The sequence below is a fragment of the Sander lucioperca genome, chromosome 24 (assembly GCF_008315115.2).
Source record: "Sander lucioperca isolate FBNREF2018 chromosome 24, SLUC_FBN_1.2, whole genome shotgun sequence".
Taxonomy (NCBI): domain Eukaryota; kingdom Metazoa; phylum Chordata; class Actinopteri; order Perciformes; family Percidae; genus Sander; species Sander lucioperca.
This window is the reverse complement of record NC_050196.1, coordinates 7,105,615-7,128,590: the sequence shown is the minus strand read 5'-3', so window position 1 is coordinate 7,128,590 and position 22,976 is coordinate 7,105,615. Positions and strand designations below refer to the sequence as shown.

Below are 22,976 nucleotides of genomic sequence, written 5' to 3'. Positions count from 1 at the left end.
ATCTAATTTCTGCTCTCAGGATTACAAATTTAGACTCTTTGATGATAACATTATTTTCTGTTACCACACTCCCTAGTAAGCTTTCTCACTATTCTCCTCACGACTCTGCTGAGAAAAAAATAAATAGTAACAAAAAAGCTTGGAAAGAAAAAGAGAGAGCAAGGGAGTACTTGTTATGTCATGTGTGCGGAGGAGGGAGACAGCTTCCCTGATCACGACCCTCCTCGTGCCGGTGACAACGAGACGAAAAGGGTCTCCATATTGGGGCGGATGGCTGGACCGATTGCCTTTTGTCCTGTGACAGATACGCTCCACATGTGTCACAGCCGTGGACCCGTCACCTCGCTGAAGCAGAGAAGATGAGATAGGGAGAAGAAACAGGGAAGAGGAAGGCAACAAGGGCCCTACAGCCGACAACGCTGTCAGCCTGTTTATCACCACGCATTAAAATAGACATCGGCCGCCCTTCTTGCTGTCTCTTCCCAGCAAACCTCCATTGTTTCTGGAGGAGGTAGATGTCTAAGACCTGCCTTGCTAAGTGCTTACAGAGCACAACTCACTGTCACTGCAAAGTGCCACAGCTGCAGCAAGAACCAGGCTCTAACATAGTGATTTTAAATGGCTGCAGCGGGCATACATATCATAGGAAGATATATTAATATATTTCCCTTACAAACCTGCAGCGGTTGAGCTTCACTTGCCTTAGTACTACTTGTAATTTTCCAGAAAACTACAAGTAAAGGGTTCTTTAAGCCTCTGAGTTTCTGAAAGGAATAGTTTGACATTTTGGGAAATATGTTTTTGAAAAGATTGATACCACTATGCCTGTACAGTAAATATAAGGGTGCAGCCAGCTGCCATTTAGCTTACCTTAGCATAAAGACTGGAAACATTAGGAAACAGCTAGCCTGACTCTGTCCAAAGAAATAGTTTTGACACGTAACCCAGAGCGTACACCACATCCATGGTGGTCACCATCTTCCTCCTGGCGTGCTCTGTGTTAGGTGACGGCATCCGCAAAAATCTGTGCGGTCAATATGACCGTGTATGGCTGAAATAGGTAAAAATTGATCATATTTTCTTCGTCTTTTGTGTAATTTATATAAAAACAATTTTAAATGAAAATACAGACACTTTTGGGATAAGTCAGGTACCAGCAGGATTGTATTTTTTTTATTCAGCAAAGTTATTACACATACATTTCAAAATGGTCAAAATGACCGTCATGGCCGTCATTGTTCATTCTGGCAGAGTAGGCGTCTCTTTATTATGCAGCTACAGATAAAGAGTAAGGTGATTACACTTTATAAAATATTTAGAACTTGTAGAAATAGCTTGTTGGAAGAAAGAAAAGGTTCAGTGGTTTGGAGTAGTAGTCATTCTTTTCTTTGCAGTCTCCACTGAGCAACAAACTGTTAAAATGTGGCTTTTAAAATTTGAAGTAAGCCTTAATAATGCACAGGGATCACGTACTAGTACTAAAAAAAAAAAAAGTAAGTTAAGTCAGTCTTTTTCAACTTGAAAATTAAAGGCGAAGGAAGGAAGCTGAAGGGAGCAAAGGGCATGTAGGGTTACATGCACAAATGATCTCCGTTCCAAGCTGTAAATGCCACTCTGTCCTGAGTTTTCTCAGATAACGCCACCGCCTGGTGTACAATTCTACTTGAATAGAATAGATTGGACTGCAGGTTAATTAGCTGCTGGAATGGTTTCCTTCCAAAATCGCAAATAACCTCACAAACAGTCCAAGCATGTATGAATGTTGTGTATAAACCAGGCATTTGCTGGAATGGAGGAGGCGCAGTTGGGGCACCCGGTAGACTATCTCTGTTATGTGAGGAGCATTCGGGCTAGTGTCAGGGTTAAGGTATTTTTAACCAGGCATGCATACACTCAACGGGCACCACCATGTGCCACCTGCTGGACCCTGTCAGCTGTTGAATAACTGAAGGGGTGAGGGGGAGGGAGAGGAGACGCCAAGGTATGTTTCATGAGGCTTTCATATTATTGTGTCTCTTTCACACCACCACTAAATCTCTCCGTGTTGAAAAACCGCCCTGCTGTTCAGCCAGGAGTTGCAAAGAAAATCTAACGACCGCTGCATTTTAGACACAGAATTCACATAAAACTCAGGAAGAAATACTCGAAAAAAAAATACCTGCAGTTTATAGAGAAGGAGCCCAGGTTGCTTGTTTATTCCAGCCGACAGAGCCAGAGTTGGTGGTAGATCAATACTTGGCAGATATTGATGCCGCTATAGTGGTTATTTGTTCTTGATCCATTTGGCTGTAGACAGTCCTCCAATAGGTGAAGGCGTGGTGGAGGAGTCCCTCAATATTCTCGCCCCATTCTGGTCACAGCTGCTCTCATAAACCAAGGTTCATATTGCAGCAGCTGGGCCCACCTCTACACAAGACTAATTGTAACACAATTTCACCCTCTGCTCCGGAGCCAATTTACGAAGCCACATGAAGGCCAAGTAATCAATTTCCAAATTCTTCAGTGAAGTTTTTGAAATGTTTATTTGGTTTGTGCTGCATCTACTTCGTTCAAGGTTGTTTTTTTTTTCTCTCCTCAGGTCTCCTCTTAAAGCTTTGCACATTTCAAGGTAGATTTTAAGTTTAGGACATCTCGCAGCACCAAAACCTTTTTTTACCCCACACCTCAGTGATAGGAAGGATGCAATCTGAGTGGTCCTGTGCTCCTGTCCTTGTGGCTTTTTACGACAATTGGGACTGCCGCGGCGCCAAGGACTGGGAGCAAACAAGCCTTTGTAGCAACAACACAGGCAAGATCACACTGAAAACACAGCAAGGTTACATGCGATACCCCACTCTTAATGATCTGCAGCAACTTTGGCCATTGTGAAGCGGCCAGGCAGGCCGACACTCAAAAGTTTCTTTCGTTGCTTGGCAACCGCACAGAACGTACAGTAAACAAGGTCAAGGGGGATTTGTGTGTTCGTGTGTGCTAGTCCGCTTTTAACTTTCCACTGAGCACTCATACACTGGACATGATGGGCCAATTTGAAATCCACTCTACACTCTAATTTTGGATGAGGTGTGCAGTTGAGGGTTAGACCGATCCATCAGTCTGCTGATATACAGTATGTGGCTGATATGGGGCTATCATTAAAGGGATACTCCAACCGAAGTCTACCTTTTGAGTATCTAGACGTCTGTAGTGTAAGAAAAGTTAGTAGTTACATCAAAACATGCATAGGCACTTTTCAAACCACTGCTGCTGTCCATCCAAGTGCACTATATGTTACAAAGAGTTATAGATTTGCCAAAATATGACCTCTTTGTTGGTTATATTCTCCACAAAGCCAGAAGTAGCAGTTTTAACGAGGATTTTTGTTTTGTCAACAGAAGGGTGTATAGAATAGAATTAGATAGAATTTGGGCAAAATATCTCTAAAGTTAAGGTAGTGTACCAGTTGGGTATCAGTCGTACCCAATTGTGATATAATGGTTATAATGCAATATCAATGTATTCTGTAACTATGCCACATTCTTAACACTATCTCTGACAAGCTGTAAACTTGACTTGATTAACTTGGAGATTGAAATAGGTTTAAGTTCACTACAATGAAAGTGGCAGTTGAGTTATTTTACTATTCATTTATTAGAAGTGCGTGTTTAAATGTTGTATACATAACATATAAAAAGTATAATGTGGCAGTAGTCAATGCACTTCAGTTAGACCGGCCATCCATCTTTAGAGAAGTAGTCTATTTTTCAAATAAGCTACTTTTATAGTCCCATAGATATCCATTAACTGAGCAAAGCTCCCCGTTCATTATGCCCTCAGGTAGAACGCAGATACATAAAACGGGCATTTTCAAAAGGTTTCTCACACTGGAAGACAATATAAAATGTCCTAAAACCAACACATCCTCTCAGTATCTCTAAGAATACTTAGTTTTTTTTTTTTAAGGTATTCCCATTAAGGATACTAAACCACTGCAACATGAAGTACCAGCTGTAATCGGCTTAAGGCCAAAAATAATGTAATCGCCATTCAAAAGCCTGTATTAGTGAAACCTTGATAGAGAGAGTACTCAAATGCTTTGATGATGTGCCAGCCACCCCTGGCATGGCATCCGTGGACAAACCTCCCATATGAAAAGAAGCTCTTCTCTAGTCAGCACCATCCAGACTGATGTGATGTGACAAGGACAAACATAATGTGGCTGTTTCATTGTCTCCGATCGTCTATTGTTTCAGTCTATTACGGATATCACGTCTGGCAGGGATCGGATTGTGTTTCCGGCACCTGCGTCCCATCAAAATCAAACAGTGGCTGGTTTGATTTGCTGGATGATTTCCAGTCCAGCTGTTGTTCTGGAGGCTTGTGGGAGGGAAGGTGATGAAAGGGTGGACAGCTAGAATCATCACTTTTGCAACTCTGGTCTTTTTATATTTCTTGCAAGGAGACAGATCTACCTGAAATAGCAGTTTCAGTTCAAGAACCATTACTTATTAGTGTGTATCTTTTTGCATATTCACAAATACTCTCTATTACCACCCCTTCAACTTATTTTCATATTTTTGTGATTCTTTCCCATCTAATCCATCTTCCATCCCTCAATGAAATTCCCTTTTTATGATATTGTTTGTTGATGCGCTTTGTGTGGAGTTGACATTTATTTTTTTTTCTGCCGCTGGCTTTATGGCGCCAACATTTTCGACAGCTTCAGGCTGTTTACTTGGCTGTTTTTGATCCAAAGATCATCCATTTTACTCATCCAAAGCACTCTTGTGAGACTTCCAGTGATGGACTCCCACGTATTATAGGCACATTTCAAATCAGAGGCTATCCACTGTTGTGCTTGCTTGGTTAATATGACCTGGGTGAAGTGTGGAAAAGAACTGTTGGATTGTCAGAGCGTATTTTGTACTTTTTAATTTTATGATCATTAAATTAAATTATAAGGGCATTTGTACTGAGATGCTAGATAGAGACATCTAGTACATGTCTGCCTGCAGCCTCTAGTTGTGTAATTCACTTCATTACTGGGAAAGTTCATATCAAACCTACCCTAGTAATGTAGCATTATTTCCAAATACAAGGGGCATTAGCCGCTACATTATGTAGCAGTTTTAGCTGGACTGCCACAGATTTCATTTGTAAACTGCATATTTGCTGTGCCGGAATAGAAAACTCAGGGAGGTAGAGCTTAGCGATCGGTCGATTTCTAAATCATATTCTGTACTTTTATATTAATGAAACAACCTTGACCTCAGTGTTTGATATAGTATTTAAAACCACATCCATTATTACCTGCGTTATATTATCATTCAGAACAGACAATCCTAATTTAAATCACAAAATCTAGGTCAACCGGTCCATGAATCTCATTGACTACGTTTGCATGCACATAATATTCTGTTTTTTGCCCTAATTAGAAAAAAGACGATTTTCCGACTAAGCTGTTTACATATGATGATGCTAATGAAAGTGAATATTCCACTAATATTCCCGTTTACATGTAGCCGTGCAAAACAGGATTTTTTCAAAGTTTACCAAGTCTGCCGCCGCGGCGGACTTGTTGGAGCGTGCGAACACAGCCTCCCTCTTTCATTTCTTCAACCAGCTTCTCGAAAAGCTCGGCGTAGCGATGTGTGCGAATATCCAAAAACCTGTTGATATCCAAGTCTTTGATAATGTTTAAAAGTAGCTGTGTTTCTCCTTCTTATCGGGTCTGCAGCCCTGCAAACTGTTGGCTGGTTGGTTTGTTTACAGCAACCATAGCAATGCACAGAGTTGACTATAAGCCGTCAACAGGCACAAACTGCGGTTAAAAACCCAGATTGAGACACATATTCCGAATGCGCAGTATACATGTCCAAAGAATGCCTCTAAAACCAGAATAATACCAGAATATCCCACACATCTTAATCAGAAAATGCTATATTCGGAAAAAGGCCTTATTAGGAATATCCAACTGGAATATGCTGTTTACATGACATGTAATATGTCATATTCGGAATAATAGTGGAATATTGGTGTGCATGTAAACGTACTGAGTTTGGAGTCCTGATTTGCTGTCAGACCACAGCACACACTCACCAAACAACTACAAAGATGTATGGCTTTTTCCCGTATATTCCACCATGTCACCACCGTATAGATAGACTCTGTGGCTGTTATCGGCATGAACAGCCCATTCTTGTATTTCCCCGTGACGTCTCTACTCACTATTGCTTGGCTTTATTTTATGCAATGTTGATCGTCATTGGAAGTGGCATTCAGGCCTACTGTAGAAGTTCTGGAGTAGGTATTCTTAGTGTATATTCATTTTTCTTGTGAGCAAATTTTGGTCAATGTTTTTTGTTTTTTGCAGTCTTATTTACATCCTCCCTCCGTAGGAGTTGGGCTCCCCATACTGTTGCTCTATACAGTAATCCACTAATTTTCCTCCTTGCAGTTGAAGACTCCTGGCTCTTTTTTTTCCCCCCAGAGGGAAATGACTGTGTATCACTCCTGTCTGTAGTCTTTGCAACACTACGCAGTGTGTGAGATTGTGTCTTTGTGAACAGGTGAGGACAGGGATCGATTGATAGGGCCATGCTTTTTGCTAGAGTACTTACCTGTTATTAAGACCCGCTGTGATGGAGGTGGAGATATCCTATATAGTACAAGTTCGCTCGGTGGCAAACAGCTTAATCCTTTCAGCACGTTCTGCATCTGATCAGAGACAACAAAAGCAAGAACCCGGTTGGGATGGGTTTTGTTTTTTTATTTTTTTGCCACGTAGGTGTTCATGCTTTGTGCATTTGTCTGAGAAAAGTCATCGGGGCATGCTGCTATTTGTGTTATTTGTTTTCAAGCTTGTGTGTGTGTGTGTGTGTGTGTGTGTTTGTGCACAATGAGAGCCGAGGTGGGTCGCGCCGGGAGGATAGGCGCCGGCTCATTTTTTATCCCTCTCCTGCGTGCCTCAGTCAGGGGAGGCTTTGTCACCAGCTATCTGCCTGCCAGCGCAGGGTATTGTTATTCCAAAGTACAGGCGAGTTAACATTTCTCTTGTCACTGCTACATCTCTCCCACAACACACCAGGAGAAGAAAAAAAAAAAAAAGCAGGAGAGAAGAGATGCTCTTTGTTCACTCTAGTCCTTTGCCCTTTCCTCCTTTCTCTGTCTTTGTCCCTTGCTGACTCTTTCTCTTCATACCTCTCTCACTCTGTATCCTCTCGAGGGGGGAAAAAAATGGCCCTTTTTATCTTGTTCTACATGTTATCTGCTTAATAAAACTCTGCTGCTCTTTTAATAAAACCGACCTGGTGCGCTTGTTAAACATTGATGCTCTGTCTTAGTTTACTTGGTTGTAACTCTGAGCTCCACCCTCCCATGAGTGGTAATGATAAAACAGGTGTTTTTTTTCCCCCTTTCAGTCGGTCATGTTTTGCTGGGCCAACCCTCAGCATGTACCGTTCAGCCCCCTGCAGTGAGTCTCCCGTCAGCACAGTGGAATAAAAAAAAAAAAAAACGCTCATATCAGCCCGGCTCAGCTGAGACAAATGACAAATACCTGTATTCATCATCAAACGTGGTATTTACAAATGTAATCATGAATGCCATTGAGGAGCTGGGTTTGTACTGAGTGATTAGGCCATTACCTCGGGGCAAGCAGCTTTAACACTTAGACACCACGGAAGCTGTAGGCCTTTGTCAGATGCCTGAATCCCCTTATGGACTTTTTGAGGTGATAACATGGCTTTCTGTGCCCATATTCCTGAGATTTATTTACACTGCGAGAGGCTGGCAGGCTCAATCGCCCTGCAGTGAAGTCTTTTACGCTGCACGCCGTTCGATTGGGAGCAGCTCGTAACTCAGGCGGTCTATCAAATCACTGGGTAGCGTGTTGAACGCTGATTTAGGATGGTAATTAGAGATGTTAATTGTTTTCATTACTCAGGGCCTGGGGAGGGTAGCTCCAAAGAGAGAAGGGAATGGGCACTTCTGGGACTGATCGGGGGGTTCCATCACTCAGGGACGCAAAATGACCTCCCCATCGCATACAGATGTTATCTCCACTCTTACGTGATGTCCATGTAACCTCCGGTGAAGAAGAATCTGCTGATCATTTGACCTTTTGAATCACCTTTGTGTATGTCTGGCACATAATCAGGAAGGTTACAGTTTGATATATTGGCTAATGTTAAATAATTAGCTCTTACGCTGAACATGATTTGCAGCAGAAGGACGTATAAATGAAAAGTTAAGCATGGTATATCATAGCCACTGACCTTTCCCTCTTACCCATTTTGAAGATTATTTATGAGAGCGCATCAAAACAAAACTACATTTACAAGCCCAAGCCATGAAGTTCTTTAACTGCTACCAAAGGTATAATATTCTGTCTGCAAGCCGCTCAGCCACGACTGTGCTGTAAAATGTTTTAAATGATGAATAAGTTGAATGGGCCGCAGTGAATAGCTATCGATTTGTGCTTGGTAGAGGTTGCGGCGCTTCAATAGAGCGGGAGCATGCACTTCTAGTGTTGTCTGTGGTCTAGTCAGATTTTAAAACCTAAAGAGGTTCACTTCAAAATGAGGCATCATTTGTAAAAAAAAAACAACCAAACATGATCATTCATACGCATTAATGTCACCACGACATTGATTCAAATGATTTTCCTTTGTAAACTGACCCTTGATAACACAAGCCCTTGGATGACAGAATTGTAGCTCTTTCAAACTGAAAACTCAGACACAGGGAGTGATGGGTCTCCGTTTTATTTTATTAGTGTTTTTTTAAATTTTTCAAATTTTAATTTTTTAATGTGATGGTAACTTGCTGACTCTGGCTGTCACTTTCATCAAAGACATATTTTCCATGTCCAATGTACAAAGCGTTGTCTACAATGTTGGAGTTCACAGAGATCAGTAGCACCCTATTTCCCAGTCCAGCACCGAGGTCAGCATCCTCCTTATGTGCCAGTGTTGAAATTTCACACTCTGCTGCCCATTCCTATGCTTTCAGAATAATGAGCACAGCAGCTCATAGTACTTATCTGTAAGTGACACTTTTATTGGGCGAATTAGTCTCAGATGTTACTATCTTTGGACATGAGAGTAAGACCTCCGTGACCCCCGCGCGGAGAAAATCCTCCTCACTTCAGCTGAGCCGTGATTAAGATGTTTTCCCCCTATTCTGCCTTCTGTTTTTCTGCTCATCCTAGTTACTCCTTCATGCGAGAAACACTGCTCTGTGGCCTTCAAAAGAACATCATCTGCAGTCTGTCCATTTTAAATGAGGTTCTTCAGAGTGAATGATCTCTTTGGAAAGATGGCGATATGCGTTTGTGATCTCTTTGCATGATCCTTGCATGATCAGACCAGCTTTATTCTGGTTTTTACGCTCGGACTAAAGGGGGTAGACATGATGGAAGCACAGCTTTAATCTGTGTGTATGTTTTTTTCTGTAGGGGTACTCACACTCCTTATCTGTGCATATATAAGATAAAACAAATCGTCTTGCAGGGAATCATATATAGCGGTTTAGTTGATCTATTGAAGTCTTTCAGCCGTGCAGCAGTGATGGCAAATTGTGGTCAGGAGAAAAGCAGGCATTTGATAACCCCTGCATAATGGTGAATGCCTGTAATTAGAACAGCTGAGGATGGACATTGAGTTCACGGAGCCCCCCCCACATCAAAACACACAAACACTGGAGCCCGCTGCGCCATCTCATCTAAGTCGAGGCAGTTTCCAGAAATAGCCCTGATTGGGCCCTGAATAATTCAATGTCATTTTTTTTCCCTTCCCCTCCTCCAAAAGGACTGTGGGAGCAATTGATGAGAGCGGATGAATATTTAATGGCTCGGAGTCTCTTGGACAAGCCGGGGCCTGGGATGACAAGCTCCGAGAAATCAAACAGAGAAGAGGAGAATGAGAAAAGGAGGTTGCGCAGTGAGGGGTAGCACAAACACTGAGGGGAGATAGGAGTTCAGATGCAGGCAGAAGCCGCTAGATCTTTTCCATACATCTAAAAGCAGCCAGAGCTGCCAATTTCTCTCAAGCATTTATCTGGCCATATTGCAGCGCTTGCTTAAAAGTTAAACAGAATCAGAGATCAGTGTTTGATTGCCCTTGTGAAAAACTTTGATACTTTTCGATGCCCTTTTTTTCCCCCTCTGTGTCACATTAATTATTAACGGATGGATGTTTTAGAAATGCTTTAAATGTTTTTCACTACAAGTAAACTCTGTTTTTGGTGGGGGGGGGTGCGAGCCAGCAGGAGAAACAGAACTTTGCCACCTCTATTCCCTTTCAAACAGGAAAGCTTAATTTCCCGGGAGATGCAAAACTATATGTTATAGAGAGAGAGTTGCAATTTTACAGTGATGGAAGATGGAGCATCAGGGCTCCCAGAGCGATATGACCCCATTTGGACCCTAGTGTGGTGCTAGTATTGAGGTCAAATCTGATTTATTTCTTTTTTTTTTGAACTTACGTTATAGTAGCAGGTAATGTCAGCGGAAATCTTAGGGTCAACAAACAAACGTACCTATTTGAATCCTGATGCAAAGAAGTTTGTAAGCACGATTTTGGATCTTTAAAAAAAAAAAAATATATATATATATATATAAAAATACATGTGAATTAAATTTTCTATAAATTGCACTTTTAAAATTAAAATTAGTAGACTGAGATAGTTTCCGTCAGTTTAGTGGGACAACATGGACTATTTACTGATGAGACGTGAGAATCAATTGTAGGAAATTTAGCCAACGCTCCAAAATATATGTGGAAGCATTTATTAAATCAACTCATACAATGTTAAAAAGTGATCTATTTTGGTCATGATTTCTGGAAAAAGACCTCTGACTCAAAGTAGTTTGATGATAACTTTGAAACCCTGCCGTGTTATCCGAAATGCCAAATTCTAAAAAAAACATTGTGCCGTATCATGCTTCGCATCATGACTCAATGCACTTTATCAAATCTCAAATCTCAAGCTTAACACTGGGAACACACCGCCAGCGTAAGTGTCGCGTAGAGTAAATAAGTGCCTGATCATGCGCCTGGCCTTTCACACTGGACGCGTATTTCTACACGCCGGTCACAAAGCGATCCTTCTCTCTCTCTCTCTCCCCCTCTCTCTCTCGCTGTGAGAAGTCAAGACAGCCAAAATCACCGTAAACCTGGCTGTTTTAATTTGAAATGTGCACTGTGGTCACTTCCTGTATGTGATTACCTGCCTGGCTTGACACATACGCTCGCTTATCGCGTCAAAAAATAGAGGAGACGGCGAAACTATCGCTGCAGCACGCAGGCATACGCAGACGCTACGCGCCCGGTGTGGCCGGACAGATTGGATAACATGGGTGCCGGAACAAAAATAGCTGCGCTACGCTGCTATACGCCTGCGGTGTGTTCCCGGTGTCAGTGTGTTAATGGCTCTAAGGTCCAATTGTACATCACTTGTAATTGTTGGTGGTTTGCACAGTCAATAAGATGATTGATTTTTTTTTCCCCCCCAACCAGACTGGTATATTAGATGTTCTTATTAAGGTTTAATGCAAAATCTATCAAAAGGGGAGCATAATGTGGTATCCTTTATTCAGACGGCATTTTACTGCTGATTGGGATACATATGATACTCTGCTGCTGTCCCAGTATCATTAGATGGATGTCTTCACCGTTTGTATGTCACAACCTATTATCCAGCAGCAGACCCTTGATTGAAATAAAATCACATATTCTTACCTGCTTTAGCCCATTGAATTTACCTCACCCTTTACTTAAAAGGGGTATCCACTGATTTTGCATGTCAAAGTCAGTTTACAAGTAATAAGTACTACTGATCTTGTGAAAACGGCTGCATATTGTCTTCTGTCTGTCTAGATTAGAGTAGTAGCTGTTGCATTATGGGAAGTGTAGCAGTGTTTTTGGAGTGTAGGACTAAAAGTCAAGATATCTCGACCTCTGTTCCATTAATTCGTCTGTTGCCAGTCTCCCAACTTTGGGTGTGCTATTCTAAATTGCTGAGTGTCTTTAAAAAATATAATGATAATATTTTACAATGTTGTCTTGTAATCTCATGTCGGATTGGCCAAGGAAATATAATGTAACTAATTTAACTGATAAACATGCCACATTGCATATACAGCATTTAACAGAGGTGACCACGATTGATTGGTTTTTGATCACACAGAATCCATGGTTTCGGATTTGAGAAACTTAAATTAGTTTGGTTACCTTCCTCCCAGAGAGAAAAGACAAGAGGTGAGATTAAATATTCTGTCCTCCGAGTGTTGATATTCATGTATATTCACTGCGGAGAAAACTTTGATAATGAACAATCACAGACGGAAAGGTCACCGTTGTGCTGAAGTAGTGCATTATGGGAGTGGAATAATTGCTTTTCTCACATTAGTTTCTATTGAAATGAAATCTTGGCAGTGCCCGACACTGAATGACAGATTACGCCACGGTTCAATCACACAAGTGTGGGTGCGGGGGTTGGAGGGTTGGGGGGGGTCAATTGGCTTTTGTTGAAAAGTGTGCCTCTCCCAAGTCGCCGCATAAATCATTTGTATCATTTTCGGGCCTTTTAACTAACGACGCCACTTTCATCAATGGTTTGTGTCATTGCACTCTAATTGTTTTGAAGTGAGAGCTATTGTCTGAAGAGAGAGATTGAATAGAGCGTAATGATTTGTAATGTGGCATGGCTATGGAGCAGTAATTTAGCATCCGTTTTTTTTCCTTTTTCTTTCGGTCTATCATCCCTCGTCTCTGAATGTTGGTGTATTTGTGTGTCGTATGTGCGTAAGCGCGTGCTCCCGTGCACGTTCACGTACGTGCGTGAGCGCAGTAAAGCACTATTTCTTGGCGGCGCTGGGATATTTGAAACCCAACTGTGTTAATCACGGTTTATGTGTGGGAGACATCAAACCTCCCTCTACTTCGCCTGCCTCACCCGCTGGGTTATACACACACCGAACACACACCAACATTCGCAAATCTCTCAAGGGCACCTTCACCGTAGCCCCTTCATTTACAAGGCTGACCGTGGGCGATCAGTTATCTACCGCCGTTTCTCTCTAATGGAAAGATGAATCACTTTATCCAACATGGCCATTTTTACAGGAAGTAGCTAACTCCTCGTGCATGCATGTTGACTACAGCACTATGTCCTCTTATTGACTGGCCCCTTGCATATTAGGAGCATTACAGCAGAGAGAACTACTACTGAGGCTTTCAGGGCTTTCATTTTTCAAGAAATGAACAGCACCGTCTTTATACCTCCCGTCTGAAAGACCTTAAAACTGTTTGAAAAAGTGCGGGCACTTTAAATGAACCATCTTGTCTATCACATCCGCCATAGAGACAGAGCGCAACACGTCATACTCTGAAGGCCACGCCCACCGGAGGGGAAAACATATGCAACCAAGGTCTGAAACGCTAACAAAATGCTTCCAGCTAGCTTAAAAACATAAGGATGTCAAATGATTATTTTTAGGAACTTATGTTTACCAGAGAGGACAGGACTGGGTCCTCCCCCAGGGAAGGAATTTTGAGTGTCAAAGACTTCATTTCCTGCATTCTGAGAAGGCTGAGAGCTCCGCGCCGACAGCAGCGGCTTCTCGCTGTGCCGGGGGTCACCCGAGGCAGAATGGTAACCGGGAGAGTACTTGCTGACGTTCACGGTAACCGTATTGTCTCGCTTCCGGTGCTTCTGTGTCACAGACGCTAGTTTGCTGCCCCAGCAAAAACTTACTCAACTCTGCTTTATTGATTAATTTAGCGGCTAATTGCCTAAGATTGCATTTATACTACACTAGTTATATATACTCAAGCACTTATAGTTCTCTTCTCTTACAGCGACTGCCTCGCTGATCTCACAATTGTTAAAACGCCGTTAGCTACTTTTGCTTAGCCGGCGGTCGCTCTAAACCAGAGCCTATGGCTAACCACCAACATCTTCGCCTTACTAACAGTTTCTCCCCACACTGTGACACACCCGCTGAGAAGCCAACTCTGGTTATTGGGAGCTCTATACATGACGTTGGTGGCTCCAGCGGCCACGGTTGTGTGCATCCATGGGGCCAGAGCGGGCGATGTGGGATCCTATCTAAAGCTGCTGGCTAAAGATAACCGTAAATACAGTAAGATCGTACTGCACGTAGGTGGCAATAATACCCGATTACGCAAATCGGAGATCACTAAAATTAATGTTAAGTCACTTTGTGCATATGCAAAGACAATGTCGAATTTTCTGGACCCCTGCCAAACCTGATCAGCAATGACATGTACAGCCGCATGTCATCCTTCCACCGCTGGTTGTCAGGGTGGTGCCCAGCTAATGATGTGGGCTACGTAACTGGAGGGCGTTCTGCTGGTCTGATTAGGAGAGACGGCATTCATCCCACTTTGGACGGAGCCGCAAGAAATCTGACCGAGTCTATTATCGGTCATAAACCATGACAACCCAAGGTTGAAATCAGTAATCAGAGGTGCAGTGCTACGCGCTTCGCTGTGCTTCTGTTGGAGCAGTCGCCCACTCAGTCTAATAACCACGGTGTCTGTCCCCCAACTCAGATCAGTTAAATCAAAGGTAAACAAAAGGGGAGCTATGCTTAAGAACCTAATTGGAATTAAAACTACCACGGCAATGATAGAACAGAATAGGAAAATTAGATGTGGACTATTAAATATTAGATCTGTCTTCTAAACCAGTACTAGTAAACGATTTGATATCAGATAATCAAATTGATCTTTCCTGTCTTCCCGAAACATGGCTGTGCCATGAAGAATATGTTAGTCTAAATGAGTGATGAATTGTTTTCCCCTCCTGTGTGGACGGGACTTAAATGCCCTCTGTCTCTTTTTGTTGTTTTAAAACGAACATGTTGCGGCTGTCACACACGGCTAAATTACGCCTGTAACTTCAAGTAGCTTCTCAAAGCTGATTGGTCTGGAATTGCGAGAATCCCACTGATGTGCAAGGTAATGGAAGGCAAGCCCCGGCAGGGGATTTTTTTAAATAGCTCCACTTTTTTTAACCGTGAGGCGGTTAAAGCTTTGTGCCGCCATGCTCCAATCCCAGATAAAATGAGCAGTCAAGTCAAGAGAGGTCTGCCTGTTGGGTCTCCAGACAGAATAAAGTAGACTGTGTGAAGCACAATGAAAAGTTGAATAAGGAAGTGGGATGAATAGGTAATTACTTTCCTTCACCAGCGGGCATCCCTGCTGGAAATGATATCAATCCAGTGTGTGTTAGATTTTGTGGAAAGTCTCTGGTGCGTGTTTGCTGAAATTTAGAGAGATTTTTTAAATTTTAAATTGACCTTTGTCGATCTGAAATGAAGACAGATTCATCAACTGCATGACCTATTTTTCGCTTAAAATGTTTTCAGAAACACGTTTCGGTGAACTATTTTAGTCCAATATGAGATCGTATTCTGAACAAGCCGCCATGACAGTCTGGCTGTGAATTTCCAGAGAAAAAAGAACCACGTGACGCATTCGTCCAATCAGCTACCGGTTTTCATTTTCTGGGAAATAATCAGACTGTTAATGGAAACAATACAGAGCAGCTATGGAAACGTATTACGTTTCGCGCAGGCGCAGAGCGTACGCTCAAGTCGGCGTCGCCTCAGTGTGTTCTGAGGCACTTTTTGGACCTCGGGGACCCGACTGATCAGTCCGACTGCCTTTTCTGCCGACGGTCAGCCCGTCTGGTTGGTGTGTCAGGGCCCTTACATGCACTTGTAGAGCTTTTTGTTTTTTGGAAATGCCTGGCCTTTACTGCACAAACAAATGTTTCAGGTCCATTGGCTTCCTGTCTTTGTCACGCTTGCCTGCACACACCGAAGGCGGCGTCGAGCAAACTTGTTCAGTTGGGCCTGTGTCGAGGTGGCCTCATCCATGTGGAACCTTATCCGAGCCCACTTTCTCTGTTTACACAAATCCGACCTTTATGCTAATTACTTTTATGATGATAAAGAGAGCCAGATGATGGGAAGGAGAGGGAGAACAGCTTTGCCCACCCCTGCAAACAAACAAACAAACAAACACACACACACACACACACACACACACACACACACACACACAGGCTCACCCTTTCTTTATGCTGATCACAGCTTTCACAATTAGACAAACTGTGATAACACCGTTTATGCAGCGGGGAGATCCATAGCAATTATGCTTGGAGGGCATTTCTCCTCCGGCGTAGGGTGACGGATGTTGCTTCCTCTTTACACAAACATCTACTAACTATACGCTAACATACACAATGTTTCGAAATTCACAGCTCCTCTTGGGAGGTTTGTACGGCAAGGGTGTGTCCTTGATTTCCTTTTGGGAATAGAGAGAGAGATAATGAAAGCGGAGAGATAGAGGAAAAAAAATCAAATCAAAAAAGAGAGACAACAGCATGTGCACGTTGTTGTGTATAGACTACAAGCAATATGTACTTTTACTGTGGAATACTTAGCTTCATGACAATTGAGGCAAATTATAATTATTTTTGAATCGTGGAATCTTTTAACAGACGTCCACAAATTACAGTCTTTGTCGAGAGGGCGAAAAGTTTTCGGGGAGGGTTGCATCATGTCTGTACACATATAAAGTTGATGCTAGAAGCCTTCGTAAGGCATCAAAAGAAATACAGATATTCTGAAGAAAAGCACTCTTAAAATAGCAAATTGAACATCTGCTGTCAGACTGCTACAGGAACTAAAGCTTATTTTTCAGTGGTGAGGTATAGGCAATTTGATAACTGATGAAAGAATGATCGCTAGTGTATTATTTTTCTTCAGTATCCCAGTCTGGGGTACACATTACCTTCTTATTCACACCAGAGCTGACTCTAAATTTGAGAAAAACAAACACTGTGGGTTCTGTAGACAACATCATTTTTATTTTATGACTGTGCCTCGCCAGCTATTCTCTGACTGAGGTAAACTTTCAGCTGCGTGACACTTGGTGAGGTGAAGCTCACTCTTTGCCTCCTCCCCTCCCCCCACCCCCCACTTACAAGTGCGCGTGAGTCAGTATTCTGTGGAAAATCAATCCAGAAAAAAGAAAAGGGCACATTTTGTTTCTGGATGTTGTCAGGAGGAAGTAACTGTCAATAAAAAAACAAAGCAGATATTTTCATTAATAATGTACTTTATGGAAACATAAATAACACTTTTTTTTTTCCATCATGACACTAGTTAGTGCTTCCAGTGCTTACGCCCACTAATCCCCCGTCGCTAAGGGCCCCGGTTGATGAAGATCGACGCGTCGCATCACCCCCCCGCATCCCTCCACACACACACACACACACACACACACACACACACACACACGCACACACGCACGCACGCAGTCACACACACCCCTGTTCACACCCCGCTCTCCTCTTCATCCACTGCCTCGGTGCGCAGTCACGCCCGTGCAGCGTGAGCTTTGTGTGTGTTGGTGGAAAGAGAAGAAGAAGATAAAATGGAGTCTTTTGATCACAGGACGGATTCTGCCTGCTGTTTCTCCTCCACCCTGCGTCAACAGCTGAGGCGGTTGTTTGTCCGAGAGACACAAGATTAGAAGTTTGCATTGAAATAATGTGGTGGAAAGTATCAGTGTTGCCTTGAGCGTGCTGGACTGGCACATGATTTATTTACAGATGATCAAGGTTCAGTTCCCCTTCTGCTACTTCCCTACTGTCAGTCAGGTAATATTATTCTCCAAAAGTTTTTACTTTCACCTTTTACAACCATGATCTGGTACCACTTTATCATTTTCTATGTATACTATAGCTACATTGCAACCAATGGATGAATTAATATCTTGTGAATTATTTATGAAAGTTTTTTTTTCCGATTAGTAATGAGCCATGCGATTGTCTGCAGTTAATGTTAACGCCGTAAATGTCAGTGTGTTGTTAGTAAATTAGATAAAGATCAAGTTACGCCGGAAGGATATACACAAGGCAATTAGATTGTTTTGCAACGCAAAGGTTGTTCTCATTCATTCTTTATTTCTGTCTATAAAGCTTATAAAGATATTAAATTGATTGTCTGGTCCCCAGTCTTAGCAATTCCTGTTGTGAGTACTAGGGCTGCACGATATAAGGAAAATAGGCGACAGGCGATAACGTTGTTGAATGTCGCCATAACGATATTACTTGCTATAAGTAAACAGACATTAAAGTGTACTCCGTTCTGCATTTCCGCTGCTTTCAGTATTCTGCTAAAATACAACAAATTGCTCGTTGATGAAAGGAAAGGAAATCATTTCCGACTTTCTTGATTGAACATTGAATTGGATATAAAAGGCACCACTAAAAAAAGAATGACCGTTACATTTTAAAGTGCAGTTTTCTACGGATATTTTCTTTCAACTTACACACAATCTCTCAGGGCCTTAGCTTGCACCCGGCGCAGCGCAAAGCCCGACGCCAGTGACTTTGCTAGTTTAACACCGACGCGGTTGTCAGTTTCCCGTCCAGCGCCCACGTCATTTACATAGCAAATGCACCTGCGCCCATCTGTGCGCCCATGGGCGTGCTGGTCTTACAGGGAGGTGTGTTCAGGTGCATTCTTGGCGTATTGCTATCTTGAGGCAGCGGGAAGCGATTGCGCCATTGACAAACAAAAACCTGGTCTAAAGTCAATGATGCAGCATTTCATTGTTATTTTAACAGCAAATTAGTAAAATGCGCCTAGGCTTATGAACAGCGCGCCACACTATGCTTGTTACACACACACACAGGGACAGGGACAACAGCACACAAACATGCAGAAGATGACAAATAAAAATATTACAATGTGAAATAGTATTATGATATGATCTGCTCGCCACCAGTTTCTTCTCCTGAAAATCTCTCCCTCCTGCTCAGCAAATCCGCCATCATAATAGCAATGCGCCAAGGTACAAACGCGCCTGGCTTTTAAAAGGAATGGGAGATGACTCTCTGATTGGTTTATTGCATGTTACGCCCAAAACACACCTCTGAATTAATTAGGACTCAAGTACTACCCTTTTGAACCATGCGTCTGGCACATGGACCCTGTTTTCGGCTGTTAAACTACCAAAAGTGGATTTGGACACTAAATGCAGCTGCGCCAAGCGCTTCACGCTGTGCGCTTAGCTCGTTAAAATAGGGCCCTGAGTGTCTTTCGCGATATGTCGCAGCCTTTCGCGATGTGTTTATTGCGGCAGTTGATATCGCGATGACGATTTAAAAAAACAAACAAACAAAAAAAAATACGATATCTTGTGCAGCCCTAGTGAGTACTGTGTTACCATAACCAATAGAAATTACTACGTAAATAAAAACCCAATTTGAATTATCTTTACCACTTAGCACTCATTTTTTGAGAGATAAGCCTAGACGTGAGGAAGTTTCTAATTTGTGTTGCTAACTTTTTCCACACTGGATGAAGATAGTTTTTAAGTCCCGTGTCTACCATCCAGAATCCACATCTCAGGATTGTCTCTATTTTGCCGCCACGTGTCTGCTCTGTCCTCTTTGCTGTGGCGTTTGGCAGCTGCTTGGTCGCCCGCTCCCCGCTGTGTCCCCCCCCCCCCCCCTCTATAATTCTCAAGCCGGCTGTCTCAGATTGATGCTGAGTGCACCGCTGCCAGATGTGGCTATTCGTGCTTCCGCAGTTATTTAGTTTGGAAATCTGAGTTAATTAGAGGTAGCAACAGCAGTAGTGTGTGTGTGTGTGATTGCATGTGTGTGTTTGTATCAATAGCAGCTCCATCTGTACGCTACCTAGTAATAAATGCTAAGAGTGTATCTCTGTCTACTTTTGCATCTGTGCCTAGTAAAATAACGCCAGAGATGGAACCTCTACATTTTGATAAGATCAGTAGCGACCTCTTTCATCTGTCTGTTATCTGGCTGTGAAAAAAAAGAAGCCACACATGTCCCCCTCTCTTGTTTTCTCTCTCACTCTCACGCTCCCTCTTTCATTGCCGTCCAGCACACTGATGTTACAGATATGAAAACCTATCCAGCAACAATCCACCTGATCTTCTGGCTGATATATCAGAAGCAATGCCTCTCTTGTCTGATTCCAACAGCAATAAAACGCAATATTCTTTTTAACAAATATTGTAGTTTTTCTCCCTACATATGAAATTTGACAGATAAAACCAATCTTTATTCTCATAAAGTGAACACTAAAAAAAAAAAAAAGTACTTTGCAGCAAATCCTCCGCTCAGTGGCTGCAGAGTACACAGTGCCATCTAATGAGGGTTCTGTATATTTTCTGAAATGAATGAGCCTGACTAACCGTACATGCTTAAATCTAGAGTTAACCCTGTCCAATTTGCTGAAAAAGATGCACCTAACCAACCATTCGGTGCACATTACTGCCTAACCTGAGAGCTGTGCCTGCTCTGAAATCATTACATCTGACTGGACAATGAAAAGCACCATCTAACCGGCATTTTCTCTACTTTTTAGTAGTAGGATCAGGTAAATGGGATATGTCTAATACCCAGTGTCTTTGTAAGTCCTTTTGAGCTGGCCACGACCCCTTCTCAAGTGCCTTTTTAGATGCAGGAACAATGCTCAATAGCATTACCTAATGAAGCATCAATCTCTCCAGAAAACTATGCTCCAGGAAATCCTGTTTTTGTGAGACTGGCTAATTGGGCAGAGACTTGCTGGTCAAAGCCTTTGCAGTGGGTTTCATTCCAGGGGCAGGCAAGAGGCTCCATGACTGAATCCAGATCCTCTTCCCTGCCTAATCACCAGCTAAAGGAGATTTGAAAGTTGTCCTCTGGCAGGAAATAAGACCAAAGTACCTGCCATGCCTTCGTTAGCTGTCTTTCTTTGCCCAGGTTGATGAAATCGAGGCCTGAATTTACTAATGAGAAATCAATGGGTGCACGGCAAAACCCTGAGGCTGCCCTGCTCCTGCGGTGTCCTTCCTTTATTTCCCCCCCCCCCTTCCTGTCTCGCTCACTTTATCCTTCTTCCCCTCTCACTTTCGCCTTCCCTGCGTAGCGGCTTTTTGACATATTTCTTAGATTTTACTTTATTGAGATAAACATCATATGTCTTCCTTTGAAATAAAGATCAGAGTGGCTTATTTACTTTACTGGCCTATTTTTGCTTCTGAAATTCAGAGCTTTGAGAGTGTGTGTGTGTGTGTGTGTGTGTGTGTGTGTGTGTGTGTGTGAGCATAGCTGTGATGGTGATCCTGCTGTATCTGTACCCTGCACCGTATCTGTAAACTAACATATATTTCAATTTTTTGGAAGAAAATTGCTTTTACCGAAACAAATCAGCTGACTGACAGGAGGGGACTGTCAAAAGAAAACCCCTTTTTCAATAAATGATGTTATTTAGCACGGGGCGGCTGCATTGTGTTATGCTCTGTCCAAAAACTACAGCCAACTTCAAGGTTTTTTGTTTCCTCTTCTGTCATCCCAATGTCCAAAAACCCACTGCAGCAAGTAGTCTTGTGATTGATTTGAGTTGCTTTTTGCAACACTTGTGGAGAAAAGGAGCAAAATAGTTGCAAACAAATGTGATATCTACACTGCATTTTACACCTCATGCTGCATCACCGTCTGCGAGCTTCACCCTTGAGGGATATTAATTATGAATACTCTGACACTGACATGATGATCCCTCTTTTTCTCTCCCTCCTGTCCTCTAGGTAAGCCACGTATCCCACCTCTCCTCCCTCCCCACTGTGGTTACAGAAGGGTCGCTGCATGTCAAGAGTAATGTATGGCTTATTTATCGTGATTCCTCCTAATTATGTATGAGCATCATATGGGGAATGCCATAATTCATGAAAGTCTATGGGTTATTCATTGTGGTTACGGTCTTGTGCAGTTGATTGGAATGCAAATGTAATCATTATATGCTGAGTGAGAGATAAAGAGGGGAAAAAGACGGGGAGAGGCTATAATAGTGGCCGATTTGTTGACCGCACACAGTCATCTTGCATGCTTAAATATTTATTTGATTTTGGTGCATTAGCATTGTTGATATGTTGTTCTGAATTTCCTTAAGAATATATTTAGATTATATTTCCAAAATCTACTGAAACTACACCCAAAAAAAAGATTATGGTGGTAAGTAACTAAGGACTTTTACTGCAATACTGTACTTAAATGCAGTTTTGAGGTACTTTTTCCCTACTAGAGTATTTGCATGTTATGCTATGCTAGTACTGTATACCTATACTCTTTTACATTTCTGTTACTTTTGCATTGAGATTTGGCAGAAAAAAAAGGTTCAAGTTAAACATTCTTTGGCTTTTCCCCCCCCCCCCCCCCCGCAAAAATGAGAGGAAACTTCTTTCCAACCTCACATCTTTCAACGATCCATACAGTATATATGTTTTATGAATGTGACCCACTGGAAGGGGGAAGGAAGGGTCTCTTAGGGGCCATTTTTCTACAGAATGAGTACTTAAATTTTTGATACTTTAAGTATGTTTTGCTGTAAGACTTCTGAACTTTTTCTTAAGTGGGATTTTGAATGACAAGACTTTTATTCGTAATGCAGTATTGTTACATTGACTACTCCTTTCACCTCTGGTCTTTTTCATTCATTTTGATGTAGCACAGTGGAAAAAAACCCAAAACATCAGCTGTCAAAAATTGTGACAGATTAGTGACGAACCTGCTAATTGTCCCAAAAGAACGTGTTCCCTCTGCGAACGTTTTTGCCTGCCAAACATTTCTCAAACAGCAATCATTCCCGAAATGCGCTGATAGCGTGCCAGTCAGAAACATACACTTTACATGACAATTGCGAGCACCTTTCTGTGCCGGGCAGATAAGAGCGGGGAAATGAACTGACCCCCACCCTCCCTGTGTTTCCATCAGCAATTAATGAATACCTGCCAGACATTTAAACCTTGCTGCTGCTTCTCATTTTTGGCTAATTACAGAGCAGTTTGACTCAAGAGATGTTTGCATTCGCGCACATAAACTCACACGTGCACATACACACACAGCCGCTCCGTGGTCGTTTTTTGAGGTGAGTAGCTACG

At 42.4% G+C, this 22,976-nt stretch overlaps 1 protein-coding gene across 6 annotated transcripts in view; it reads left to right on the top strand.

The window, feature by feature from the left end:
• The window catches only part of LOC116044446 (receptor tyrosine-protein kinase erbB-4), a 281,156-nt gene that overhangs the window by 47,388 nt on the left and 210,792 nt on the right, over nucleotides 1-22,976 (top strand). Inside the window, exon 1 of one of the 6 annotated variants that reach the window (XM_031291609.2) lies at nucleotides 21,607-21,698. The exons of the other annotated variants lie outside the window; for them this stretch is intronic. The gene's annotated coding sequence lies outside the window, so the exon portion shown is untranslated. Of the gene's footprint in view, nucleotides 1-21,606; nucleotides 21,699-22,976 lie in introns of those variants that run through there. 6 annotated transcript variants of the gene reach the window in all.